Source organism: Schistocerca gregaria, unplaced genomic scaffold (assembly GCF_023897955.1).
Source record: "Schistocerca gregaria isolate iqSchGreg1 unplaced genomic scaffold, iqSchGreg1.2 ptg000244l, whole genome shotgun sequence".
Classification (NCBI taxonomy): Eukaryota; Metazoa; Arthropoda; class Insecta; order Orthoptera; family Acrididae; genus Schistocerca; species Schistocerca gregaria.
The window spans coordinates 4,131,927-4,159,030 of record NW_026061753.1 but is presented as its reverse complement, the minus strand read 5'-3'; the positions used below and the strand labels follow the sequence as shown (position 1 = coordinate 4,159,030).

The 27,104-nt window shown below is 42.0% G+C and overlaps 1 non-coding gene across 1 annotated transcript; it reads left to right on the top strand.

Moving 5' to 3' along the window:
- The first annotated feature begins 16,852 nt into the window (after positions 1-16,852).
- Positions 16,853-16,927, top strand: Trnat-ugu (transfer RNA threonine (anticodon UGU)). Its single transcript has one exon. It is a non-coding gene; the product is annotated as a tRNA-Thr (tRNA).
- The last annotated feature ends 10,177 nt before the right edge of the window (positions 16,928-27,104 follow it).

Below are 27,104 nucleotides of genomic sequence, written 5' to 3'. Positions count from 1 at the left end.
GCTTCTTCTGTGTTCTACTATGGTGCTTTTAGTGTCTCCGCATTCCGCAGCACGCGACCGTTTCAGAGAGAAGAGGGGCCAATGTGACCATCTAACATGAAGCCGAATAGATAGCAAATGACGAAAACGGGCTAATTTCTTAGGTTATTACTACATATGCACACTTATGAAATACTCCCGTGCAACGGGGTTGCTAGTCCTCCCTTTATGCAAAATCTTAAGGTACTAGCTCATGTCCAAGGCACCGAACCCGGCTAAATATTCTATAACCTGTAACTAAAACTTGAATTGTACTGCTTCTTACTGTCTATTACATTAACTTAGAAGATTCTTCTGTGTTCTATTATGGTGCTATTAGTGTCTCCGCATTTCGCAGCAAGAGACATAGCTTTGCACACGTTAAATGTAACCGTTTCAGAGAGAAGAGCGGGCAATGTGACGATCTGACATTAAGTCGACTCGATAGCAATTGAAGATAACGGGCTGATTTCTTAGGTTTTTACTACATATGAAATCATTTCAGATTCTCCCATGCAACGTGGCTGCTAGTCCTCCCTTCATGCAAAATCTTAAGGCCCTTGCTCAAGTCCAACGCACCAAAGCCGGCTAAAAAGTCAAAAATCGGTAAGTAAACTTGAATGGTACTGCTTCTTGCTGGCTATTACATCAACTTAGAAGCTTCTTCTGTGTTCTACTATGGTGCTTTTAGTGTCTCCGCATTCGGAAGCACGCGACATAACTTTGCACACGGTAAATGTAACCGTTTCAGAGAGAAGAGCGGCCATTGTGACGATCAGACATTAACTCGATTCGAAAGCAAATGACGAAAACGGTCGGATTTCTTTGGTTTTTACTACATATGAACACTCTCCACATTCTCCCATGCAAGGTGTTAGCTAGTCCTCCCTTCATGCAAAATCTTAAGGTCCTAGCTCATGTCAAAGTCACCAAAGCCCCCTAAAATGGCAAAAATCCATAACTAAACTTTAATTGTACTGCTTCTTACAGGCAATTACATCAACTTCGAAGCTTCTTCTGTGCTCTACTAAGGTGCTTTTAGTGTCTCCGCATATCACAGCACGCGACAAAGATTTGCACACGATAAATGTAACTGTTTCAGAGAGAAAAGCTGCCAATTTGACGATCTGACATTAAGTCGATTCGATAGCAAATGACGAAAACGGGCAGATTTCTCAGGTTTTTACTACATATGAACAATTTTCACATTCTGCTGTGCAACGTTTCTGCTAGTCCTCCCTTCATGCAAAATCCTAAGGGCCTAGCTCATGTCCAAGGCACCGAAGCCGGCTAAAAAGTCAAAAATCGATAACTAAATTTTATTTGTACTGCTTCTTACTAGCCATTACGTCAACTTAGAAGCTTCTTCTGTGTTCTACTATGGTGCTTTTAGTGTCTCCGTATATCGCAGCACGCGACATAGCTTTGCACGCGATAAATGTAACCGTTTCACAGAGAAGAGCGGCCAATGTGACTATATGACATTAAGTTGATTCGATAGCAAATGACGAAAACGGGCGGATTTCTTAGGTTTTTACTACATATGAACACTTTTCACATTCTTTCGTGCAACGTTGGTGCTAGTCCTCCCTTCATGCAAAATCTTAAGGTCCTACCTCATTTGCAAGGCGCCAAAGCCGGCTAAAAAGCCAAAAATCGAAAACTAAACTTTAATTGTACTGCTTTATACTGGCTATTACTTCAACTTAGAAGCTTCTTCTCTGTTCTACTATGGTTCTTTTAGTGTCTCCGCATTTCGCAGCTCGCGACATAGCTTTGCACAAGATAAATGTAACCGTTTCAGAGCGAAGAGCGGCCAATGTGACGATCTGACTTTAAGTCGATTCGATAGCAAATTTATTTATTTATTTATTTATTTTTTTATTTAACCTGACAAGATTAGGGCCATCAGTCCCTCTCTTACATCTAACCAGGCATTCTACTTATTTTACAGTCATATGTTGTAGTAGGCATGTTAAACTACATCTAATACAAAAAGTGGGATAAACAATTAGAAAGGTACACCTCGAAAAATACATTATTGAAGAGAAAGATTTCAGATAGGAGTGCTGGCAGCAGGGAGTGTGGGGGGAACTCATGGTGAAGGGAGGAGAGGAATAGAGGGACATGATGATACATAATTAAGGAAAATATAAAGGAAAAGAAGACTGCGTGGCTAATAGAGATAGATGAAGAGGAAGGCATCTCAGAAGCAAGATAGGAGACGCTAGCTTTGCTATTTGACATATGAGAGGATTGGCCTTGCACATTAATTTTGTGGAGAATTTTCATGCGGATGATAGTAGGAAATGCTTCAACTTCTTCTTAAAAGCAACAGGAGATTGAATTTTCCTCAAGGTGAGGGGCAGTTTGTTCCAGAGGCGAACAGCGGCAACTGAGAAGGAGTTTGCAAAAGTTTTTGTTTTGTGAGTGGGCACAGCTAGGATACCAGATAAGAGCGACCTCGTGTTTCGATTATGATGGCATTACAAGTTTTTAATCTCTGAAGCTAGGTACTGGGGTGCTTGCGCGACGAGGAGTCGGTGAAGTAGACATATAGTGTGGTAGTCACGCAGTTTGTCCGGCCGCAGCCACCCTAGCTCGGAGTATGAAGCACTAACATGATCATATCGGCGAATGTTGCAGGTGTAACGCACACAGGCATTCATGGTTAGCTCTAGCCGTCTTTTGTTTTCACTACTCATGCCTTGTTGAATCACATCACAATAGTGGAGGTTCGGTAGAACGAGTGCTTGCACGAGCTGGCGTTTCAAGTTCTGTGGGAATATGTTGCGAAACTTTTTGAGAGCATAGAGAGAAGCAGACGTCTTTCGGCACACTGCGACTGTATTCTCCGCCCAGTTGAGATGCTCGTCCAAAGTTACACCCAAGTTTTTCACTGTTTTCTGATATGGTATTGGAGTAACTTCGAGCAGAATAGGAGGTAGCCGTTCGCGGAAATCTGAACTTATTAATTTCTGATGGGCTATTAAGATTACTTGCGTCTTTTTTGCGTTTAATTTTAGCCCCTGGTTTTTCGCCCATGTCACTACTGAAGACAGATCATCATTCATCAGAGCGATTGCAGTGTTTACGTCTTCAGGTCTGACGCTTAGGTAGAGCTGGAGGTCGTCGGCATATGTTTACAGGAGGACAAAACCGACGAAAACAACAGTGGTCCTAAGACTGATCCTTGTGGCACTCCCGAAGAAACATGTTTCGAGGAAGATTTTTCATTTGCGCAGACAACACATTGCTGTTTGTCTTTTAAGTAGCTTTCAAACCATCTCATTGCACTATCAGAGAAATTAAGCTGTTGCATTTTTCTGAGTAATATGTCAAAGTTAACAGTGTCAAAAGCTTTGCTGAAGTCCAGTAGCGTCAATATTGTTGCCTTTCGATTGTCGATGGCATATTTCAGGTCATCAGTTACTTTAATTAGAGCAGTGTTTGTGCTGTGATGTTTACGGAAACCAGATTGAAATTTGTCATATAGACTGAATTCATGCAAGTGTTCAGTGATTTGGTCATGAACAATATATTCAAGTGCTTTGGAAACAGCTGGCTGTATGCTAATTGGTCGGTAATCACTAGGCAGTTGCGGGTTTTCGATCTTAGGGTGGGTCGAATTATGCTTCTTTTCCATGCAGTGGGGTATATTCCGTTCACGAGGGAAAAATTAAATATGTCAGTTAAGACAGGTACTAAGATATCGGCAACATTCTTAATCATGGTTATACCGATAATGTCGTTGCCTATTGCATCAGAAGAGATTCTCATTATTGCTATTCTTGCCGTATTTGTTGTTACATGTTTTAGATGGAAGGTATCGTTGTTAGTTATCCTGTTTGGGGATTCTTGTGGACGGTAATTATCAGCCGTGCTGGTAATCAGAGGTGCAGAGAAGAATTCATTTAATTCGTTAGCTGACACATGAAAAGTAGTTTCCGATTTTGCCTTTCCGACCCCCAAGCTACGGAGATTCTTCCATAGAGTCGTGGGTTTCAGATCGCTGCATACAAGGGAGCGAGCGTGCCTGATTTTGGCATTGCGAATGCATTGTTTCACTCTGTTCCGTAGCTTTCTATATTCTTCGAAACGCTCGGTTTTCGGATCTGCCTTGAAACGCCTGTGGGCAGCATCATTATTAGTCATCCTTTGACGTAATTCAGCTGTCAGCCATGGAGCAGGAGATTTTCTTACACGGACTGTGTGCGCAGGTGCATGTTTGTCATAGAGGGCAAAGAGTTTATCACCAAGTTCATTAATTTTGCCGTCGATTGAAGGTTCTCTGATTATTTGATGCCCTGAGATTTCTGAGCAATCGGCTGTTAGAGCGTCAAGGTCAATACTTTTCATGTTCCTACAAGTTATGTAACGCCTAAAGTCAAAAATCGATAAATAAATTTGAATTTTACTGCTCCTTACTGGCTGTTACATCAACGTAGAATCTTCTTCTGTATTCTACTATGGTGCTTTTTGTGTCTCCGCATATCGCAGCACGCGACATAGCGTTGCACACGATAAATGTAACCGTTTCAGAGTGTAGAGCAGCCAATGCGACGATCTGACATAAACTCGATTCGATAGCAAATGACGAAAACGGGCCGATTTCTTATGTTTTTACTACATATGAATATTTTTCACACACTACCGTGCAACGTGGCTGCTAGTCCTCCCTGCATGCAAAATCTTAATGTCCTAGCTCATGTCCAAGGCTCCAGAGAAGGCTAAAAAGTAAAAAAAATCGATAACTATACTTGAACTTTACTGCTGCATACAGGCTATTACATCTACTTAGTAGCTTCATCTGTGTTCTACTATGGTGCTATTAGTGTCTCCGCATATCGCAGCACGCGACATAGCCTTCCACACGATAAATGTAACCGTTTCAAAGTGTAGAGCGGCCAATGTGACGAACTGACATAAAGTCGATTCGATAGCAAATGACGAAACCTGGCGGACTTCTTAGGTTTTTACTACATATGATCACTTTTCACATTCTCCCGTGCAACGTGGCTGCTAGTCGTCCCTGCATGCAAAATGGTAAGGACCTAGCTGATATCCAAGGCACCAAAGAAGGCTAAAAAGTCAAAAATCGATAAATAGACTTAAATTGTACTGCTTCTTACTGGCTATTACATCAACTTAGAAGCTTCTTCTGTGTTCTACTATGGTGCTTTTAGTGTCTCCGCATATCGCAGCACACGACATAGCTTTGCCCACGATAAATGTAACCGTTTCAGAGAGAAGAGCGGCCATTGTGGCGATCTGGTATTTCGTCGATTCGATAGTAGATGCCGAAAACGGGAGGATTTCTTAAGTTTTTACTACATATGATCAGTTTTCACACATTCTCGTGTAACGTGGCTCCCAGACCTCGTTTCATGCAAAATCGTAACGTCGTCAGTCATATCCCTGGCGCCATAGGCGGCTAATAAGTCAATAATCGATAGCTAAAACTTGAATTGTACTGCTTCTTACTGGCCGTTTACATCAACTTAGAGCCGGCCGCGGTGGTCAAGAAGTTCAGGCGCTCAGTCCGGAACCGCGGGACTGCTACGCTCGGAGGTTCGAATCCTGCTCGGGCATGGATGTGTTTAATGTCCTTAGGTTAGTTAGGTTTAAGGAGTTCTACGCTCTAGGGGACTGATGAAAACAGATGTTAAGTCCCATAGGGCTCAGAGCCATTTGAACCAATAACTTAGAAGCTTCTTCTGTGTTCTATGGAGTTGCTATTAGTGCCTCCGCATGCCGCAGCCAGGGACATAAGATTCCAGACGATGAATGTAACTGTTTTATAGAGAAAAGCATCCAATGTGACGATATGTCATTACGTCGATTCGACGGCAATTGACGAAAACGGGACGATTTCTTAGGTTTTTACAACACATGAACACTTTTCCAATTCTATCGTGTAACGTGTCTTCCAGACTTCGTTTCATGCCAAATCTTAAGGTCGTCGGACATGTCTGAGGCACCAAAGCCGGATAATAAGTCAATAATCGATTACTAAAACTTGAATTTTACTGCTTCTTACTGGCTGATTACATCAACTTATAAGTTTCTTCTGTGTTTTACTGTGTTGCTATTAGTGCCTCCGCATACCGCAGCACACAAAGTAAGTTTGAAGACGATGAAGGTAACCGCTTCACAGAGAAATTTCAAATTCTGTGTCTGTGTCTATTGCCTGCTCATATTGTTTAAAGCAGGTTACTCTAAATGCCCAGTGGATCTGATTCCATTGATACCTATTCTAAACAATCTCGGATTGGTAAAGACCAAGCTCTGCTTACACTTATAGTCTGGGAAGTTGACATATCTTAGACAGTAAAATATGATGGTTAAAGATGTCCACTGAGTATTCCCATATACACTGAAGTTAGCTTTGAACAACAAATTATTAATTGGCCACCTACTCTTGACTCAATAGCTACTAAGATCTTTCACTAGTGAAGGAGGTGACGACGTTGTTATGTCCACTAGAGGCTTCTGTAGTTTGCTGAAAATGATGAGATATAATTGTGCCTTGTGATTTTCTGTGGAGTTCCAGAGTAAGTTCTATACTGGTGCAGGACATTCATTCGTGCTGTTCTCATTCGAGGCAATCCTGGATTCTGAATCTCAAGCACCAGAGGATTATAAACAGCAATGCAACCTCTGTCTTCCTGGCTGTGCACTATTTCAAAGTGCTCTGGTCGACAGTCTCTTCTCATTGTGCAGTGCTTGTAGATTATTGTAAATGGATTATCTGCATTATTTAGAACATCTCATTCTAAACTTTCTAAAGAACGAGACTTTTCTGTCATGACCACTTTTTGTGTGAGGTGATAAATACCAGGAATTTGATTGCATTTTGAGAACCTAATGGTAACTAACATTATTGTCTATGTAAATTAATGGAACTGGATTTTTCCTGAGGTCAGCAGTTTTCCGAAGGTCGTCGTTTTTCCCGAGGTCGTCGTTTTTCCCAAGGTCGGCGTTTTTCCCCGAGGTCGGCGTTTTTCCCCGAGGTGGGCGTTTTTCCCCTAGGTCGGCGTTTTTTCCCAACAGCGGCGTTTTTCCCCGATGTCGGCGTTTTTCCACGATGTCGTCGTTTTTCCCCAAGGTCGGCGTTTTTCCACGATGTCGTCGTTTTTCCCAAGGTCGGCGTTTTTCCCCGAGGTCGGCGTTTTTCCCCGAGGTCGGCGTTTTCCCCCGAGGTCGGCATTTTTCCCCGAGGTCGGCGTTTTTGCCCCGAGGGCGGCGTTTTTCCCCGAGGTCGGCGTTTTTGCCCTAAGGTCGGCGTTTTTCCCCGAGGTCGACGTTCTTTCCCGAGGTCTGCGTTTTTGCCCCGAGGTCGGATCAAAGATTTTTTTTCCCGAGGTCTAGATATCTATCGATATATTGAAAATCCAAAGTATTTTCATGTATGTAGACTATACTGTTATGTCATGTCATCTTGAAACTTTTATCCGACCACTAGATAATGGTATTTATCAAGATAGCGATATATTTCGTTATATCTATTTATTTCGATAATCGTTTTCTTAGGGGTACAGATTTATTTTGAGACGTCCATACTGTTCCCATTATCGATTCAATTCGATATATCGACTTACGTAGATGCGCACATTAAATCATGATATCGATTTATTTCGAGATATCTATCTATATTGAGGAGTCTATTTATTTCGAGATATCGTTTGATTTAGAGTATCCGATTATATCGAGATATCGATTTATTTTGATATACCGGCACAATTAAGGTTGTCTACATATTTCCAGGTATCGATATATTTCCATGTATTGGTGTACTACAGATATCGATTCTTATCGAGATATCGATATAATTCAAGGTACCTCCATATCTCTAGTAATCCATAAATTTCTAGATATCTCTATTTTGAGAGATATCTTTATATTAAGTGGTACCAATATATTTCGAGATATCGATATATTTCTGTACCTCAATTTATCTCGATATGTCGACTAGCATCGAGATTTCGGTCTATATGGTAAGCCGAAATGCGTCTAGATGTCGATATACTTCGGGATATCGACTCATTTCGGTGTAGCGGTTGTTTGGAGGTGTCGATTTATTTCGAGGTTTCGATTTATTTCACGGTGTCGATTTATTTCGAGGTTGCGATTTTTCGAGGGTTGCGATTTATTTCGAGGTGGCGATTTATTTCGAGGTGGCGATTTATTTCGAGGTGTGGATTTATTTCGAGGTGTCGATGTATTTCTAGGTGACGATATATTTCGATGTTACTTGTCGACTGCATCAGCTTAGAACCAATTTCGTACAGAGTGGTGCGACTGCATACCTCAGCAGGCGACATTGATATCCAGACGATGAATTTTACCGTTTCCGAGAGAAAAGCGTGCGATGTGATGAATTGGCACTACTTCATTATGAAAACAAATGACGAAAACGTGAGGTTTTCTTCGGTTTTTCTGCCACTGCTGCCAACTTTCAGCCCACCCCCTCCTCCCCTTCCCCAGTCGTGGCGATCAGCTTTTGTGATGGAAATGGACACAGGAAAGTAATAACGTTCCATGAAATCCCATTCTAGGGACGTTCAAGGGTAAATGTTCCAGACGGTTTATTTGCATTAAGACACGCATACTGCGCATCTACAATGTCACATCTGCCAGATCGTTTCTATTGTCAACAGTGGAAAACAAAACAGCGTACTGAAGAAGCCATAGTGAGACGCGGTTTTTGGTAGACGAAATAATAGGAATACTCTAGCCATTGATAATGATGATCTAATGAGAATTCTGTTATTGTTTTGAAAGATGCATTTAAATATGCATTGAACGTAGCTCCAAATTATTTTGAGAATTATAATTGCGGTATTATGAATCTACATTGGAGATTTTGTAATGCAAAACATTTCGATCTGAGAATACTTTACGTGATAGTACGGCATTGACCTTGTGTGTCATTAGGGTAAAGTTAATTAGCCGCCATTCACATAAAATTTATCCGCCATTAACATAAAATCTATTTTTCAGCGTACTGCAATAAGGACTCACTTCAGATGATTGGACAATTAAAGAGAACTCAAACCGTTATTTTAATAGTATTCGTAGGTCCATTGCAGCATTTACCGTGGACAGTCCCTGAGCCTAGACTGTCAGTTTTATGTACGGAGTACTACTTTAAAAAAGCACTCCGTGTTCAGGTCACAAGTGGCCAATCAGGACCATCCGACCGCCACGTCATTCTCACTGAGGGTGGAGGAGGAGCTGGCTCTCCCACTCGTTGTGGTAGTTTCCTTTGACTGGAGCCGCTACTATTCGGACGAGTAGTTCCTCAATTGGCATCGGAAGGCTGAGTGCAACCCGAAAAATGCCAACAGCGCATAGCGGCCCATATGGTCACCCATCCAAGTGCCGACCACGCCCGAAAGTGCTAAACTTCAGTTATCTGACGGGAACCGGTGTATCCACTGCGGCAAGGCCATTGCCCCTACCACTTTCTATGATATTTTTCATCGTAGTTCAGGTCTGATGGCTGGGAAGAATGGACGTTTACCATGTTATGCTCATTTATATTTTCACTACGTCGACACAGCTGGTCCAATTACGACCACAGGTGATGGTAGCCATAATGATCGTGCCAAGCATCCCGTGTACATTAGTTACACCCAAGTGTGTGGGCATCACAGCATTCGTGACATTTAAATTTGTTACTTCTTTGCTACTATATTCGCAATAAATTTTGCAGACAGTATCCGCATATGACGCTGAATGTACCTACAAAATTATATCATTGTACGACACATGTTTCGGGAGATACGTCATAAAAACTCAGGACAAGGCCAGACGCTGCATAGTATGGACGTGGACGCACAGCTCTAAATAAATGCCTGGTCAACACCAAGCTTTTCCGCTAGTCATCTATAAAGATAAAAAATCCCCAATATTGTCTACCAGCGTATTTTTGAAAAACCTTTATTTTGTCATCCATTTTTTTCCTGTAAAAATCGTAAAAGCCGTGCATCATTGTGTTTTTAAAAAGCGTTTCTTATTGTCATCTCTTTTTATGTATTTTAAACCATCTATCGCTTGTGTAACCTGTGGCTACAAGTCCATTCCCTTTATGGTGTAATCGAAATAATAAACAACGCAAAAAAGTGTGGGTCAATTTCTTCCTCATTTTTCGGAACTTCTGATAATAGTAAATCGTTGGCTCTTTGAGGGCGTGGTAGGTACATACAAGAGATTAGTGTAAGATTAGAATTTGGGTTAGATGCAGTGCCAGGAGGTTCTGTTTCTATCTGGCTACCTTCAGAGTACTTCACCATCTACTAAGTGATGCGTTTCATTGTGAATGGTGTGTTCTGTGCTAGGTCTACCCTTTTACTGCACAATGCTGTTCCTTCGATGCTATTAAAACCAGGATGTTATCAAAATATATGCACAGTGGCAGACTGGAGTCTGCAGAAATATTTCCAGTGGTGGGGAGGGGGGAAGGCGCGTCGGGGCTGGAGTGCATGATTCTGAAACTGGCACTCTGTGTACAAATCAGCTGGTCAGTTACGAGGTGCATCAAGCTACAAGACCCTAACTCTATAAGCGCTACAACTGGCCAAAGCTAAGGTTTATCAGTATTGTGGAGAATTCTTATCTGGAAGAGTATACTGTAACGAATAAAAACTCTTTACTCCAGATTCCAGGGAGGGTTGGGGGCGATGGGTGAAAGTGCCCTTTTGCCTATCCTCCCCTCCCGGCCTCCTCCCCTCCCCCTCCCCTTCACCCTCGCAGACGCCAATGGCTGGCCCGTTCATTTTGAGAACATCAGAGCTCCAGTAACCTTTCTGAGAAACTGTTCTTGTTGTCCTTGTGCGTCAATCTTACCACTCAGAACACCAGTGGGAATGTTGGTTATCGCTGAAATAACTGGTTTTCGGCTCTTATCAGTTTCCCAACCCTTCTTTAAGCTAATTGTTAAAGCCCGTCACAATACCAGTTCTTGTTATAACCGATTTTCAGTCTTTTATTTACATTATTTTCTCTAGTAAACGTAGAAATCAAACAAAGATTAAACAATTTTTACTTTCTCAGTTTCTTGATAAATGGAATCAAAATGTCAAATTAAATACCCTTATGATGACCTGCAGCCGTTCAGAACGAAATTAGAATTATATTAATACCGTCAGCTGCTCACGTGTGTCGATATATATCAACGGCGACAGGTGACAATGTGTGCACGTCGAACCCGGGATCTCCTGCTTACATGGCAGGTGCTCTGCCCATCTGAGCCACCGAGGGCACAGACGATAGTGTGACTGCAGGTACTATCTCGCGCACGCCTCCCGCGAGACTCACATTCTCACCTTGCATGTCCACACACTACATTCGTAGTGTCCCACACCGACACACTCATTACTCGTGGAACACATTCTTACCAAGTCCAGTTTGGGGAATACGTGTGCATCTTCACAGAAGAAGGTCATGGCTGGTATTGCCAGAACCATATACTTATATTGATATGGACATGTCTTCCACGAGGAATGAGTGTGTTGGAGTGGGACTCTACGACTGTAGTGTATGGACATTCAAGGTGAGAATGTGAGTCTCGCAGGAGGCGTGCGCGAGATAGTCCCTGCAGTCGAACCATACACTGTGTCCTCTGTGCCTCAGATGGATAGAGCGTCTGTCATTTTAGCAAGAGATCCCGGGTTCGAGTCCCGGTCGCGGCACACATTTTCACTTGTCCACGTTGATATTTATCAACGCCCGCGAGCAACTGACGGTATTAATATAATTCTAATTTCTTTAAATTAAATAGTCAAATAAAACTTTGTCCGATCTTCGCTGCTGGCGAGTGCTTCTATACTACAGAAAACTGGCAATATTATCCTACTGATTATAGTTTTTAGAAGCTCTGCTCAAAAATTATATTGTAATCGGTTATCACAGCACTATGCAGGCATTACGTATAGTCCAGCGATAAAGAGTGAAAACTGCGGCAGGAGAACTCTCTTTTTCGTTTTAATTTCTCTGTTTTTAAGGGCTAAAAGCAGATAACGGCATACTACGTAGACACAGCAGCAGATCAGGCACTTTCTACTTTTATCCAGAACTATGAATGATTTGTTAAATTTTAACTTTTTTCCTTGTATGATGTCGCAAGTCGACCAAATCTAACTTTGTTCTTCACTCGTACCGCATATCGTAAAATACTTCCAGACTTCCAGATGGTGCCATTCTATGTTACAACTGACGTTCGACAACAGCGAGAAACTGTGTCCAGTCTCGCGCTCTGCTTGTATAACAGGCACAGTATTGTCTCGGCAATGTTGGACCAATCCATTTGTTGCTCGTTTCTATCAGCAGTGTTATTAAAGTGGCATACATAACTTTTCCCATTTTTTTCTGTAATAACGCCGTATTTCAGTGCTATGGAAATCTTACGAATAAAAATTACTCGTCTTTTTTTAAAAAGGTTTATTTGAAAACTAAAAATTTTACTACGACATCTGTGGCTAATTGATATATCTGTTTTTACGTGGTTATCAGGAAAAAATGAAAAGATACTTGTTATAACCGAGAGCAAACAAATACTGAAAGACATCGGTTATTCAGAACTAAAATACCCATGTCGTTTTAACTGATCGGTTTTTCTATCTATAAACTGCAGTGTCGCCATAGAAAAGTGTGTCGCTCCATCAATGTCCATAGCAACTTTGAGATATGTGTTTATGCGCAATATCGGCAAATGGAAACACGAAGATGTAATAAGCACCTGAGCGATAGAATTTATTTCACAGTCAGAAAAGTCGAGTGACAGGCAAGACTGAATCACTGTAATAGAAATTATATGGAAAGCTGTGTAAAGGAAAATTTCCAGTTCTTTCGTGGATTCCAAAATTGAAGCAAATTCCGGGACACCAAGGTGACATAGTCTTATACGGATAGTATTCCATGACTAACGTAATTGGCCCATATACTGTACTGGTATACGGATAATATTACACGACTAACGTAATTTACCTGAAATAATTTACAAACATGTTACTGTAACATTCACTACTACTCATTACGCTAATTCACCTTCAGCCATTAAGCGCAAATCTCAGTTATGATACGTGCGCCAAACAAAAATTTATCAACCTAGTAACTCAAGACAACTACAAACGATCATTGTGTGCAAAATAAATAGAACACTTCATAAGAAGAACATGACGGGTTTGAATCATTCCCACCGCAAAGGATGAAAAATTCAGGCTCGCACACAAGACCACTTGATAACTAACCAGAAATTCAGATTAGTTGTAGCTTCGGTGACAATCGCCTTTTTTACATTTTCCCCGTAAACTAGATAATTATGAAACGTAAGCAACTACTGTAAAATATCTGCGGCAACGGCCTTGCCGCGGAGGTTGCATCGGTTTACGTGGGATCACCGAAGTTAAGTGCGTTGTCGGGCGTTGAAGGCACTTGGATGGGTGATCATCCAGGCCGCCATGCGCTCTTGCCATTTCTCGTGGTGCACTCAGCCTCATGATGCCAATCGAGGAGCTACTCGACCCAATAGTAGCGGCTCCGGTCAAAAAATACCAACATAACGACCGGGAGAGCAGTGTGCTGACCCCCGCCCCTCCTGTTCGCATCCTCCACGGATGATGACACGGCGGTCGGATGGTGCTGTCCCAGTAGGTCACTCGTGGCCTGAAGACGGAGTGCTTACAAAGCAAACTACTCTCCAGTGGATGGTCGTACTACTGAGACCTTGATGCCTGGCATCAATAACAGATGGCAGCACAAGAGGTTGGCTTACGCCTACTGCCGAATTTTGCGATCTGTCGTAAGCCTGCGTAAGCACGTAGGGCCTTCCGTCTTACGTGCAAGCATATCCATTGCGTTTTCTGTCAAGCGACTTGAGTGGAATATTTCATTATTTCTGAAATTTTATAGAAATGTTTTTCGTTGTATATCCTCACCATCGGTACTGAATTTACTGTAAAATTACTTGCTCACTTTTCGGAACTTCCGTTCATAGTAAATCGATACTATTTGAAGCCGTGGTAGACACGAGTCTAGTGTGCTTCACCTTCAGCACCTTCTGTGTCAGTCTCGGTTAATATGTCGCTGATTTCACAATGAACAGTTCGTTGTCTACTGAGTATACTGTCTGTTGCACGACACTATCCCTCCCACGCTGCTAAATGTAGGTCGTCGGCAAAATATGACTGCAGTGGAACAAGGGCGTCTGCAGAAATTTCCCCAGGAGGTGGTGGTGGCATTGGTAGTGGTGTGTGTGTGTGTGTGTGTGTGTGTGTGTGTGTGTGTGTGTGTGTGTGTGGAGGACTATTACTATGAAACTCACACAGTCCAGACCGCCAAGGAAAATAAACCTTGAGATTTGGAAAGAGTGTTGATCTTATACCGCTTATACTGCATATTTCAAAATTCCACCTCTAAGGGGGAGACGCAGGACATGAAAGGATTTCTGAATCATGTAGCTATTAAGGTAATTTTGAAGCTAGGCATACGAACATTTGTATCTGGTTTCTAGGTCAGAAATAAAGAAATATGTGTTCCAGTATCTTTGGGAATTTAACCTCTATGAGGTGAAATAGTGGATGAACATTTTATTTTGAGATAAATAATTATGGAAGAACTATGAAAGTATTTTTAAGGCTACATCTACGAAAATTGGTATTTGACTTCAAGGCTACAAATAAGAAAATACGTGTTTCGGTGTTTTTGGAAGTTCAACCCCTAAGGGGATGAAATAGAGTGAGCTGGTGCGTTTCTGGCGCCAGTTTCCGTCGATCGTTGTTTCGATCTTTGAGTCGCGGTCCAGAGGACACTGCTCCCTAAGCGACTGTAGTAGTTCTCTGTGCAGCCCAACATCGGGCTTACCACGCTTACACTGGACACAGTTGCCAACAAATCGCCTGCCATCGCGATATAGGTTGGGCCAAAACATGTATTCCTGAACTCGGTTCAAGGTCTTGAAGAACCCCAAATGACCCCCGTCCGCCGACTCGTGGAAATATCTGAGTGCCATGCTAACTCGTTCCTGTGGAATACAGACCTTCACTTGGCCACGGTTGGCTCCCCCTTTACACAAGAGGCCCGCACGAAGGCAACAGCTAGTGACGACGTCGCCATCCACAAACTGCTGCATATTCGGTCCCCACCCGGGGTCCTCGGCCTGTTTGCCGGCTAAGTCGAAGAAGAAGCCGGGTGTCTCGGAGAGAAGGAAATTCACCCCCAGATCCGGCTCCACGTTTCTGAAAATGGTTCATTATGAAAGCATTATGAAAGCATATCTGACAATTCGTATTCGGCTAATCTGTTACAATTTTTAAAAACTACGTGTTTCACTGGTTTTTAACTTCGAGCATAAGGGGATGAAAATTTTAATGAAATATTTATTGCGTTATATTAAAATATTTTAAATCTGCATCTACGAAAACCGGTATTTCACTTCTCAATTAGATATAAAGAAATATGCGTTATACAAACAAGAATACAAACGGCTTGATTAACAAAAACCTTGGACCCCAGCTGTCAGCATTGCTTTTTGGTCATTCAGCAAAAGACCATGCTTCAACGGCGTTAAGTTTAGAAAAGTTTAGAAAGTGTTGCAGTTTATAAAAGACATAAAAAAACGATTAAAGAAAAAATACTTTGCAGACCATGAACGGTCTAAGTAAGTAAAGAAGCGGATGATAAGCTAGCTCTTTATGCAAATAAGTTGGTCAGTTTAAGTTCCGAGACATGTCATGCAGCAGGAACGGAATCCTATAGTTGCTACGATTGGCTAAAGGAAAAGTTTTGCAGAATCACGCGAAATCACTTCTGCAAGTGGCTGAGAATCTCGTAATGAATAAAAATTCTGTACTGAGAATTCCAAGGTGGGAGAGGCGAGATTCCTCCCCCCCCCCCCTTCCCCCTTCTCAGAATCCTATCCTTCTTTACCTACAGCAAAAAATAAATAAATAAATAAAACTAGAGAAATTTCTACTGTGAAACTATTTGCATACAAGAGAACGGCCATTAAAATTTAACTCTTCAAAGTTTTAAGCCCTGCCCCGTTCGAAAATTCAATTTCTTTGTAGTTGCATTTTTTAAAGGTGTACTTGTCTAGACTCCTGGAACGGAAAGGTTTTTTTTTTTTTTAATCCGTGCTTTACAAAAGTTTCTACAGTCCATTGTTTGAAGCAGTGTCACGGCTGCCATGAGCCGCGCGGGGTACCGGCCATGTGTCCAACGCCTTGTCACGGTTCGCGCGGCTCCCCCCGTTGGAGGTTCGAGTCCTCCCTCGGGCATGGTTGTGTGTGTGTTGTCCTTAGCATAAGTTACTGTAAGTAGTGTGCAAACATAAGGACTGATGGTTCAAATGGCTCTGAGCACTTTGGGACTTAACATCTGAGGTCATCAGTTTCCTAGAACTTAGAACGACTTAAACGTAACTAAATTAAGGACATCACACACATCCATGCTCGAGGCAGGATTTGAACCTGCGACCGTAGCGGTCGCGTGGCTCCCGACTGAAGTGCCTACAACCGCTCGGCCACATCGGCCGGTCTATCATGTATTCTAGAAGAGCTGCACGGTCGTCAGTGGCACCTGTTCTTTCTAGAACAGTTACTATCTTCATATCTATGGTTAAACGTCACCCAGCCATTGACCTTCGTCTGTGCGAATGCGCACAGGCTACCGGAAATCTTACGGGAATCGTCACCTTAGTGTGAGCCAGTAATGAGTGGATGGACAAATACCTATTAAGTACATTACGTAATCGGATTGTGGGCGGTTCAGGGTGTGAGTCTCACGGGAAGCGTGCGAGGGATAAATTCCTGCAGTCGTGCTGTTCATTTGTGCCCTCGATAGCTCAGATGGATTGAGCGTCTGCCTTGTAAGCAGGAGATCCTGGGTTCGAGTCCCAGTAGCGGCACACTTTTCAGCTGTCCCCATCGAAGTATATCAACAACACCTGTCGGCAGCTGAGGGTTTCAATTAATTATCAGTTGTGAAGGTGATTCGATGAACCCTTTGCCAGGCACTTAAATGTGTTTTGCAGGGTATCCATATAGATGTAGATGATAACTCGTCCCGTGTCGCACGTGCTCAAAATGATTCATACTGCAGAATGCATGCAACATACTCACCGAAAATACGGACGAATATCAAGTGCAGGCTGCCGAGTGCTGCATATCCAGCTTTGACAGATCGGCTTTTCCTGCCAAGAAGAACAGGAAGTTGCTGTCTAGGAACAATCAGAGGTAGAGGAAGGGTTGATAAATACTCCTTGACTTGCAGACTAAACGTAAATAACGAAAATACATTTTTGGTAAAAATTGGTCAAAACATAATCGGTTGCCCTCCGTATTGGATTAGCTGTTTTGAATATTGAAAATCTGACTTCAGATTCGTTTTCAGCGACATTAAAAATATATATGTAACACTCAGTTCATGCAAATCGAAGTAATAATATAACTAAATGTTTTCCCTAAACTTTGAACACATTTTTTTCGGGTAACTATTTTCTCAGAACGGCATGCAGCATAAATTAAAAGTGGTTCGTTCTCTTAACATCTACCTCTGACCCCTAAAAGTAAACACTTTTCTTAGGAACTTATAGCTATAATATGACATTTGTTAATATTAACTAATTTTTGTGTAGGCATAAGGAGTGAAACAAACCCTCAAAAATCGAACTCAAAGTTCGAATTAGCACTGTATCGTTAAATTTAAGGTTGTTTCATTACGGTTAGGTATACGCTCCCATAAATTTTATGTTTTATCGACTGATGTTATCCATTTTCAATTTCAGAGGAATAATGTAGTATCAACTGATGTTACCCATTTTTGAATTCAGGTAACATATGAGGTGCCACACTGCACGCGCTCTGCGTACTCCAGTCTCGCAGGCCCTTGATCAAATCATAATTACGGGCGCCATTTTTTATTGAAAATCTAAAATTAAGCTCATAGTATTATCACTCGTAATTCCCAAACAGATCTTTCGAATGTATTTTCATTGTCTCAAAAAGAATTTCAAATGTACCCTTTTTTGCTCATTTGTATGAGAACCTGGCCGTAACGCCGGAATATAGTCACGAGATTTTTTTTCAGAGACGCTGTACGTTCGCGAGAAGACTTTCGTTCTGCGCGTGTCGAAGGACATTCCTCAGATATTACTGTGTGTGTGCTACTCAGTCGTGCCATTTAAGTGTACATCTTTGCATAGTTTTCCTTTCACGATGTAAACAGTGTTCCGCTCAGTTGCTAACTGGCCAGTGAGTGGTTCCGAAGGTATCGGATGTGCGGTGCGTTCGGTCTGCTAGGACAACAGCAGACTAGCGTGGTGCGATGGCAGAAGCAGACACTGAGGGAGCTAGCTGCTGGGACGCCAGCGAACAATTTATGCCAAGTAAGACGAAGAGGACTATTCTAAAATTACGAGCCGTCTCAAAAGTGTTTACCATTGGTAAATCTTGCTGTTGAGTCTGACAAAACTGGCAGTTTTGCCTAGAGATACATTAGAGAGAGCTACAGGAAATCCCCCCACCCCCCTCAATGAATTTTTGGTTGTGATGACAGGCCGATTGGTAGTGTAGCCCGAGATCTAAGTTAGGTTGGAAGGTGGTAATTTGATTGAGAGTTGTTTACGCCAACGATTATGAATGCCGACTAAACGTTGTGCGAGCAGATTGCCCTGTAGCGTAGCCTAGCGTTTCCGTCCGCGCCACATTTAACACACTTTCTCTAACTGTGTACAAAAGTCTCACAACAGCCACGATAACTACGTTTCTGGTGGGGGGAGGGTAGAGTCCACTATGTAACTTTCACTGCAAATTTTAGTAACCGCATAAACTAACCGAAATAGAAGCGTAATTTTAACTATATTTCCTTTTGTGGGAAAATAATGGTTCTCCTCTTTCGGCAGCAACTGTAATATGTAGGCGACTTATTAGTTTTTTTTTAAACTCTGAATCATGATCTCAATAGACGCAGTGCTTTTTTTACGTTACTTGATTTGTGGTCTATAGTAAACAATGCAACGAATTGGTAAATTCTTTGAAGTTTGACGTGTGTTACATAGACGACGTCTGCAATGTTCGTAAGGCCAAGTTTGCATATATTCGGTGTCTGTTTTTTTGACCATGTACTGTATAATTAAGGGGAGGAGGATTATGTTCAAGGAGCAGTGCATTAGCAGTCTATGGAGAAATTGAGAATTTGGATCTAACGAACGGCATGCTCGGGCAGTTAACACGCGATCTAGTGTCACTGTGTAATTCGGACACAGTGATCATTGCCTCTCCCTAGTAACCAGGGGACTCGGGTGCTAATCCTGGTCTGGCACAAATTTTCAACAGTGCCCATTGACTAAAGTCTGTGCCCATTGTCAGCTAATATCATTGTTTCGGTGTTAAATAGTATTTTGTTCGCGATACGTGGTTTAGCTTTTTCATGGATAACAGCTTTGAAAAGCGTACAGGTTATATTGATATTCGCTCGTCGTTAGTCCAAGGCAACTATAGCGATTTATAAACACAGTTGTAGTTCGTATTAAGCCCACATACGTAATTGTGTCCTGTGTTTCTTTACCAAGAACTACTCCGTAAGTAATTCCCCTGTAGTGGTATTTTGTTATAGTATTTTGTTTAAATATTTATAGACTGCAGGCTTGGATGAAATATGAAACACATATCCGAAGTTCCTGTTGATATTGCAGATACTGTTTCATCCGTACTAGGGGCCAAAACATTTCATCAAATACAGAAGGACACAATTTGTCTCGAGATTTAGCAATTTTTCGTAATAGAGGCCTTGCGTCGATATGTTTTTCTCTAATTCTTGTTTGGATTTAATCTTAAAACACACTAACTCTTCCACCACTTATTCGATATGTGTTTTCATCCCTTTCGTAGCCTAGAGTTCCTAAACGGTCGATAATATTAATAATTTCCTTTCTCAATTTTATTTTCTGTAAAATCTCCTGTTTATGGTTATTGCTAACATGTTTCACGTTCTCACTTTTATTATTTTTATTTGAATCTGAAATAGTGACAGTTGAAGGTCAAGAGAAGTTTGCGGTCTATTTGAGGAGAGTGGCTTGGAGATTTTTTATAACAGACGTATACAGGTCATGGGGATCCTTACCTATATACATTTACTTCGAGTGTGATGTAGCCCATTCTCTTGTCATGATCTCGGCTGTATCGTAGCACATTGTCTCGGTTAGGTTGGAGATTTCTGTTGAGAGTTGCCGAAGTCAACGAAAGTGATTACAAAGTAAAGACTGTGCTAACAGAACGATCTCTAGCGTAGTCCAACACGTTCTTTCTGTCCTTTTAAAGCCTCTTTTAATTAAAAATAACTAAAGCTGCAAGATACAATCACAAAAACTGTATTACGTAATAGAGTAATCCCAGACTATTGTTGTGTAAGTTGTGTGCGTACACTATTTTTTTTGTTAGTGAATATACACTTTTTTACTCATTTGCTGGGTTTCAGTTTTCCCCGTTTTCTGGCAAAAAACCTTTTCCTGTGAAGGGCCCATTAGCTTGTCGGTTATATTTGTGACATTCTCGACGGTCAGTAATTTCGTGATAGTCCATCCACCGGCGTCATTGTTAACATCGGATATAGATTTAAGTATTAGGAAGGCTAATATGAAGCTAATGCATGAGTAGGTCTAATAATTAATAAAAATAGGAATGCGGGTAAGCTACTACATACAGCATAGTGAACGCATTGTTGTGGCCAAGATAGCCACGAATCCCACGCCTACCAAAGTCGTAAAAGTAGTCCTCAGATGATGAAGAAATTGATGGAATGTGTGATGAGATAAAAGAAATCATTCAGATAGTGATGGGAGATGAAAATTTAATATTAATGGGTGACTGGAATTCGACAGTAGGAAATGGAAGAAAAGGAAACGTAGTAGGTGAATATGGAATGGGGGTAAAAAATGAAAGAGGAAGCCGCCTGGTAGGCTTTTGCCCAGAGCATAACTTAATCATAACTAACACTTGGTTCAAAAATCATGAAAGAAGGTTGTATACGTGGAAGAGACCTGGAGATACTGCAATATTTCATATAGATTATATAATGGTAAGACAGAGATTTAGGAACCATATTTTAAATTGTATGACATTTCCATGGGCAAATGTGAACTCTGATCACAATATATTGATTATGAACTGTAGATTAAAACTGAAGAAACTGGAAAAAGGTGGGAATTTAAGGAGATGGGACCTGAAAGAACTGACAGAATCAGAAGTTGTACAGTGTTTCAGGAAGAGCATTAGGGAACGATCTACAGGAATGGGGGAACGTAATACAGTGCGATGGGGGATCTGAGTGGTGTACTGTCAAGGGGGAGGGGGTTCCTCAGGGATCAGTGTTGGGGCCGCTATAGTTCCTTATTTATATAAATGATATGCCCTCAAGTATTACGGGTAACTCTAAAATATTTTTGTTTGCTGATGACACTAGCTTGGTAGTAAAGGATGTTGTGTGCAACATTGACTCCGTTTCAAGTAGTGCAGTACATGACCTCAGTCCATGGCTTGTAGAAAATAAACTAACGTTAAATCACAGTAAGATTCAGTTTTTACAGTTTCTAACACACAATTCAACAAAACCTGACGTTTTAATATCACAGCATAGGCATATGATTAGTGAAACTGAACGGTTCAAATTCCTAGGTGTTCAAATAAATAGTAAGGTGTTGTGGAAAGCCCACGTTCAGGATCTTGTTCAAAGACTTAATACTGCCATTTTCACTATTCGAACGGTACCGAAAGTGAGTGATACTTCGCCAAGTAAATTAGTCTACTTTGCTTATTTCCATTCACTTATGTCGTATGGTATTATGTTTTTGGGTAACTCTTCCCATTCTAGAAGGATATTTTTGGCTCAGAAACGAGAGGTTCGGGCAAAAAGTGGTGTGAGTTCACGAACCTCTTGTCGACCTCTGTTCAGGGAGTCTGGGTATTTTGACATTGGCCTCTCAATATGTATATTCCTTATTGTCGTTTCTTGTTACCAATATTAGTTTATTTCCAACAATAAGCAGCTTTCACTCGGTTAATACTCGGGAGAAATCAAACCTCCATTTGGATCGGACTTCCTTAACTCTTGTGCAAAAATGTGTGCAGTATACTGCTGCATCCATTTTCAATAAGCTGCCACTCGAATTCAAAAATCTTAGCAGTAATCCACGCGCTTTCAAATCGAAACTGGAGTGTTTCCTCATGGGTCACTCCTTCTATTCTGTCGAGGAGTTAATTGAAAAATTAAGCTGATTCTCATTGTACTGCTGATAGCGTTTGCTTAAACTTATGGACTGATTTTCTCTCAGGTTCATGAACATGTATTTTTATCTGTTATTACTTTTATGTTGTAAGTTCATGTGTCGCCCTAACCGCCGTCTGCTTCACGTCTGCTGTGCAGCGAGCTACCTTAATTTAAGAATTAACTGTATTTTTCTTACTTGTCACTTCTTCTTCCGTGTGTTTTTGCTTTTGCTGCCTCGGAGTGTAGCGGCAGTGGGGAGTCTAGTGCGTCGCATGGTGCACCCCAGGTGTTAGATGCTTCACCCACTGTCCCTGCTGTCGAGACATCTTCGCGGGTACCGGGCGCGGCTGGCCACCCTCTCCCCAAGGGGAGTGGCGGGTTCAGCGGCGTTCGCGGCGCACGAGGCGGAGGGTCAATGTGGAGGCTGGCCGTGTGGCATCGCCCGCTCTGCCTGTGAATGGACATGTGGCTGCTCCTTCAGCAAGGTCCGAGCAGGCACACGGGGGGAGGGGTTTATTAGTTATTGGGAGCTCCAACGTTAGGCTGGTGATGGAGCCCCTTAGGGAAATAGCGGAAAGGTCGGGGAAGAAGGCCAGTGTTCACTCTGTGTGCTTGCCGGGGGGTCTCATCCGAGATGTGGAGGGGGCCCTACCGGCGGCGATAGAGAGCACTGGGTGCACCCGACTGCAAATTGTTGCTGATGTCGGCACCAATGACTCCTGCCGTCTGGGTTCAGAGGTCATCCTCAGTTCGTACAGGCGGTTGGCGGAGTTGGTGAAGGCGGAAAGCCTCGCTCGCGGGGTGGAATCAGAGCTAACTATTTGTAGTATCGTTCCCAGAACCGATCGCGGTCCTCTGGTTTGGATCCGAGTGGAAGGCTTAAACCAGAGGCTCAGACGATTCTTCGGAGAGCTGGGGTGCAAATTTCTCGACCTCCGCAATGGGGTGGAGAAATGTATGGTCCCCCTGAATAGGTCAGCCGTGCACTACACGCCGGAAGCGGCTACGAGGGTAGCGGAGTACGTGTGGAGTGCACATGGGCTTTTTATTAGGTTAGAGAATTCCCTCCCTAGGCCCGACAAGACGCCTCCTGAGACGCGGCAAGGCAGGAGTAGGCAAAATGCGACAGGGAATAACAATATTAATGTGCTAATAGTAAACTGCAGGAGCGTCTATAGAAAGGTCCCAGAACTGCTCTCATTAATAAACGGTCACAACGCCCATATAGTACTAGGGACAGAAAGTTGGCTGAAACCACATGTAAACAGTAATGAAATCCTAAACTCCGATTAGAAAGTATATCGCAGAGAAAGGCTTGACAGTAAAGGGGAAGCGTGTTTATAGCGATAAGAAGTGCAATAGTATCGAAGGAAATTGACGGAGATTCTAATTGTGAAATGATTTGGGTGAAGGTCACGGTTAAAGCAGGCTCAGACATGGTAATTGGATGTCTCTATAGGCCCCCAGGCTCAGCAGCTGTTGTGGCTCAGCACCAGAAGAATAATTTGGAAAATATTTCGAGTAGATTTCCCCACCATGTTATAGTTCTGGGTGGAGATTTTAATTTGCTGGATATAGACTGGGAGACTCAAACGTTCGTAACGGGTGGCAGGGACAAAGAATCTAGTGAAATATTTTTAAGTGCTTTATCTGAAAACTACCTTGAGCAGTTAAACAGAGAACCGACTCGTGGCGATAATATATTAGACGTTCTGGTGACAAACAGACCCGAACTATTTGAATCAGTTAATGCAGAACAGGGAATCAGCGATCATAAAGCGGTTACTGCAACGACGATTTCAGCCGTAAATAGAAATATTAAAAAAGGTAATAAGATTTTTCTGTTTAGCAAAAGTAACAAAAAGCAGATTACAGAGTACCTGACGGCTCAACACAAAAGTTTTGTCTCAAGTACAGATAGTGTTGAGGATCAGTGGACAAAGTTCAAAACCATCGTACAATATGCGTTAGATGAGTATGTGCCAAGCAAGATCGTAAGAAATGGAAAAGAGCCACCGTGGTACAACAACCGAGTTAGAAAACTGCTGCGGAAGCAAAGGGAACTTCACAGCAAACATAAACATAGCCAAAGCCTTGCAGACAAACAAAAATTACGCGAAGCGAAATGTAGTGTGAGGAGGGCTATGCGAGAGGCTTTCAGTGAATTCGAAAGTAAAGTTCTATGTACTGAATTGGCAGAAAATCGTAAGAAATTTTGGTCCTATGTCAAAGCGGTAGGTGGATCAAAACAAAATGTCCAGACACTCTGTGGCCAAAATGGTACTGAAACAGACGATGACAGACTAAAGGCCGAAATACTAAATGTCTTCTTCCAAAGCTGTTTCACAGAGGAAGACTGCACTGTGCTTCCTTCTCTTGAAGTCGCATAGTTGACAAAATTGTAGATATCGAAATGGACGACAGAGGAATAGAGAAACAATTAAAACCGCTCAAAAGAGGAAAGGCCGCTGGTCCTGATGGGATACCAGTTCGGTTTTACACAGTGTACACGAAGGAACTTGCCCCCCTTCTTGCAGCGGTGTACCGTAGGTCTCTAGAATAGCGAAGCGTTCCAAAGGATTGGAAAAGGGCACAGGTCATCCCCGTTTTCAATAATGGACGTCGAACAGATGTGCAGAACTATAGACCTATATCTCTAACGTCGATTAGTTGTAGAATTTTGGAACACGTATTATGTTCGAGTATAATGACTTTTCTGGAGACTAGAAATCTACTCTGTAGGAATCAGCATGGGTTTCGAAAAAGACGGCCGTGTGAAACCCAGCTCGCGCTATTCGTCCACGAGACTCAGAGGGTCTTAGACACGGGTTCACAGGTAGATGCCGTGTTTCTTGACTTCCGCAAGGCGTTTGACACAGTACCCCACAGTCGTTTAATTAACAAAGTAGGAGCATACGGACTATCAGATCAGTTGTGTGCTTGGATCGAGGAGTTCCTAGATAACAGAACGCAGCATGTCATTCTCAATGGAGAGAAGTCTTCCGAAGTAAGAGTGATTTCAGGTGTGCCGCACGGGAGTGTCATAGGGCCGTTGCTATTCACAATATTCATAAATGACCTGGTGAGTGACATCGGAAAGTCTCTGAGGCTTTTTGCAGATGATGCTGTGGTGTATCGAGAGGTTGCAATAATGGAAAATTGTACTGATATGCAGGAGGATCTGCAGCGAATTTACGCATGGTGCACGGAATGGCAATTGAATCTCAATGTAGACAAGTGTAATGTGATGCGAATACATAGAACGATAGGTCCCTTATCATTTAGCTACAAAATAGCAGGTCAGCAACTGGAAGCAGTTAATTCCATAAATTATCTGGGAGTACGCATTAGGAGTGATTTAAAATGTCGACTGTCAATGGTAAGAAAAGTGTTTCTAAAGAAGAAAAATTTGTTAACATCGAGTATAGCTTTAGGTATCAGGAAGTCTTTTCTCCGAGTATTTGTATGGAGTGTAGCCACGTATGGAAGTGAATAATGGACAGTAAATAGTTTGAACAAGAAGAGAATAGAAGCTATCGAAATGTGGTGCTACAGAAGAATGCTGAAGATTAGATGGGTAGATCACATAACTAATGTGGATGTATTGAATAGGATACTGGAGAAGAGAACTTTGTGGCACAACTTGACTAGAAGATGGGGTCGGATGGTAGGACACGTTCTGAGACATTAAGGAATCACCAATTTAATATTGGAGGGCAACGTGAAGGGTAAAAATCGAGGAGGGAGACCAGGAGATGAATACACTAAGCAGATTCACAAGGATGTAGGTTGCAGTTGGTACTGGGAGATGAAGCTTCCACACGATACAGTAGCATGGAGAGCTACATCAAACCAGTTTGTGGACTGAAGACAACAACAACAACAACAACAAGGTATTTGTCTCATGTGTAACCTTCAACAGAAGTGGGGCAGACAAGAGGGTTAGATTATATGTACTTTCCATTGAAATTGATCCATAATGGGGAGATACTCAATGGGAAAATAATATGCTAATTTATTATCCACAGACCGCAAATGGACTGATCATGAACGAGGAATGAAAATTTGGTCACACTTCTGATAGTACACGTATTATTTGACCCCCCCCCCCTCTCTCTCTCTCTCTCTCTCTCTCTCTCTCTCTCTCTCTCTCTCTCTCTCTCTCTCTCTCTCTCACACACACACACACACACACACACACACACACACACACTCAATCGCGCGCGCGCGCTTGTTCTACTAAGTAATTCAATTCATTAATGGTGTCGGAAGAGATGGTTAGCAAGAAATCCTTTAGGCTCCTCGTAAACTGAAATCTGTCAGTAGTAAAGCTTTTTATGGCTGCCGGCAAGTTATTGAAAACATCGTTCTCCTTAATGATGGAGACTTTCTTGCACCAAAGTAATTAACTTACCAATTTTTGTGGAGATTATTCACTTCTAGTTATGACTTCATGAAATGAGCTGTTGATTTGAAAATATTCATTTGTTTTTAAACACAATATTCACGGGGAGAACGTATCTTCCATCTCCACCATGTTAACTGATCTATTTATATGACCCTTATCCTAAGTTGTGTTATATTAACGGTAAAACACAAAACATTTCTTACATGCATTTCCACTATTTTCCAACAAGCTGACAATTTTTCATGAATAATATATTAATAGTGAAATTTTTAGAAAAATTTTGAAAGACAGGTTTTGCGGGCAAATTTCAAAAATTAAAAGACCATAGTGTTCATTATAATACAATTTCTCCATGGTTTTTAATTCCTACTCCGAAGTTTTCTTTTGTTTCCTTTACTGCTTGCTCAGCAAA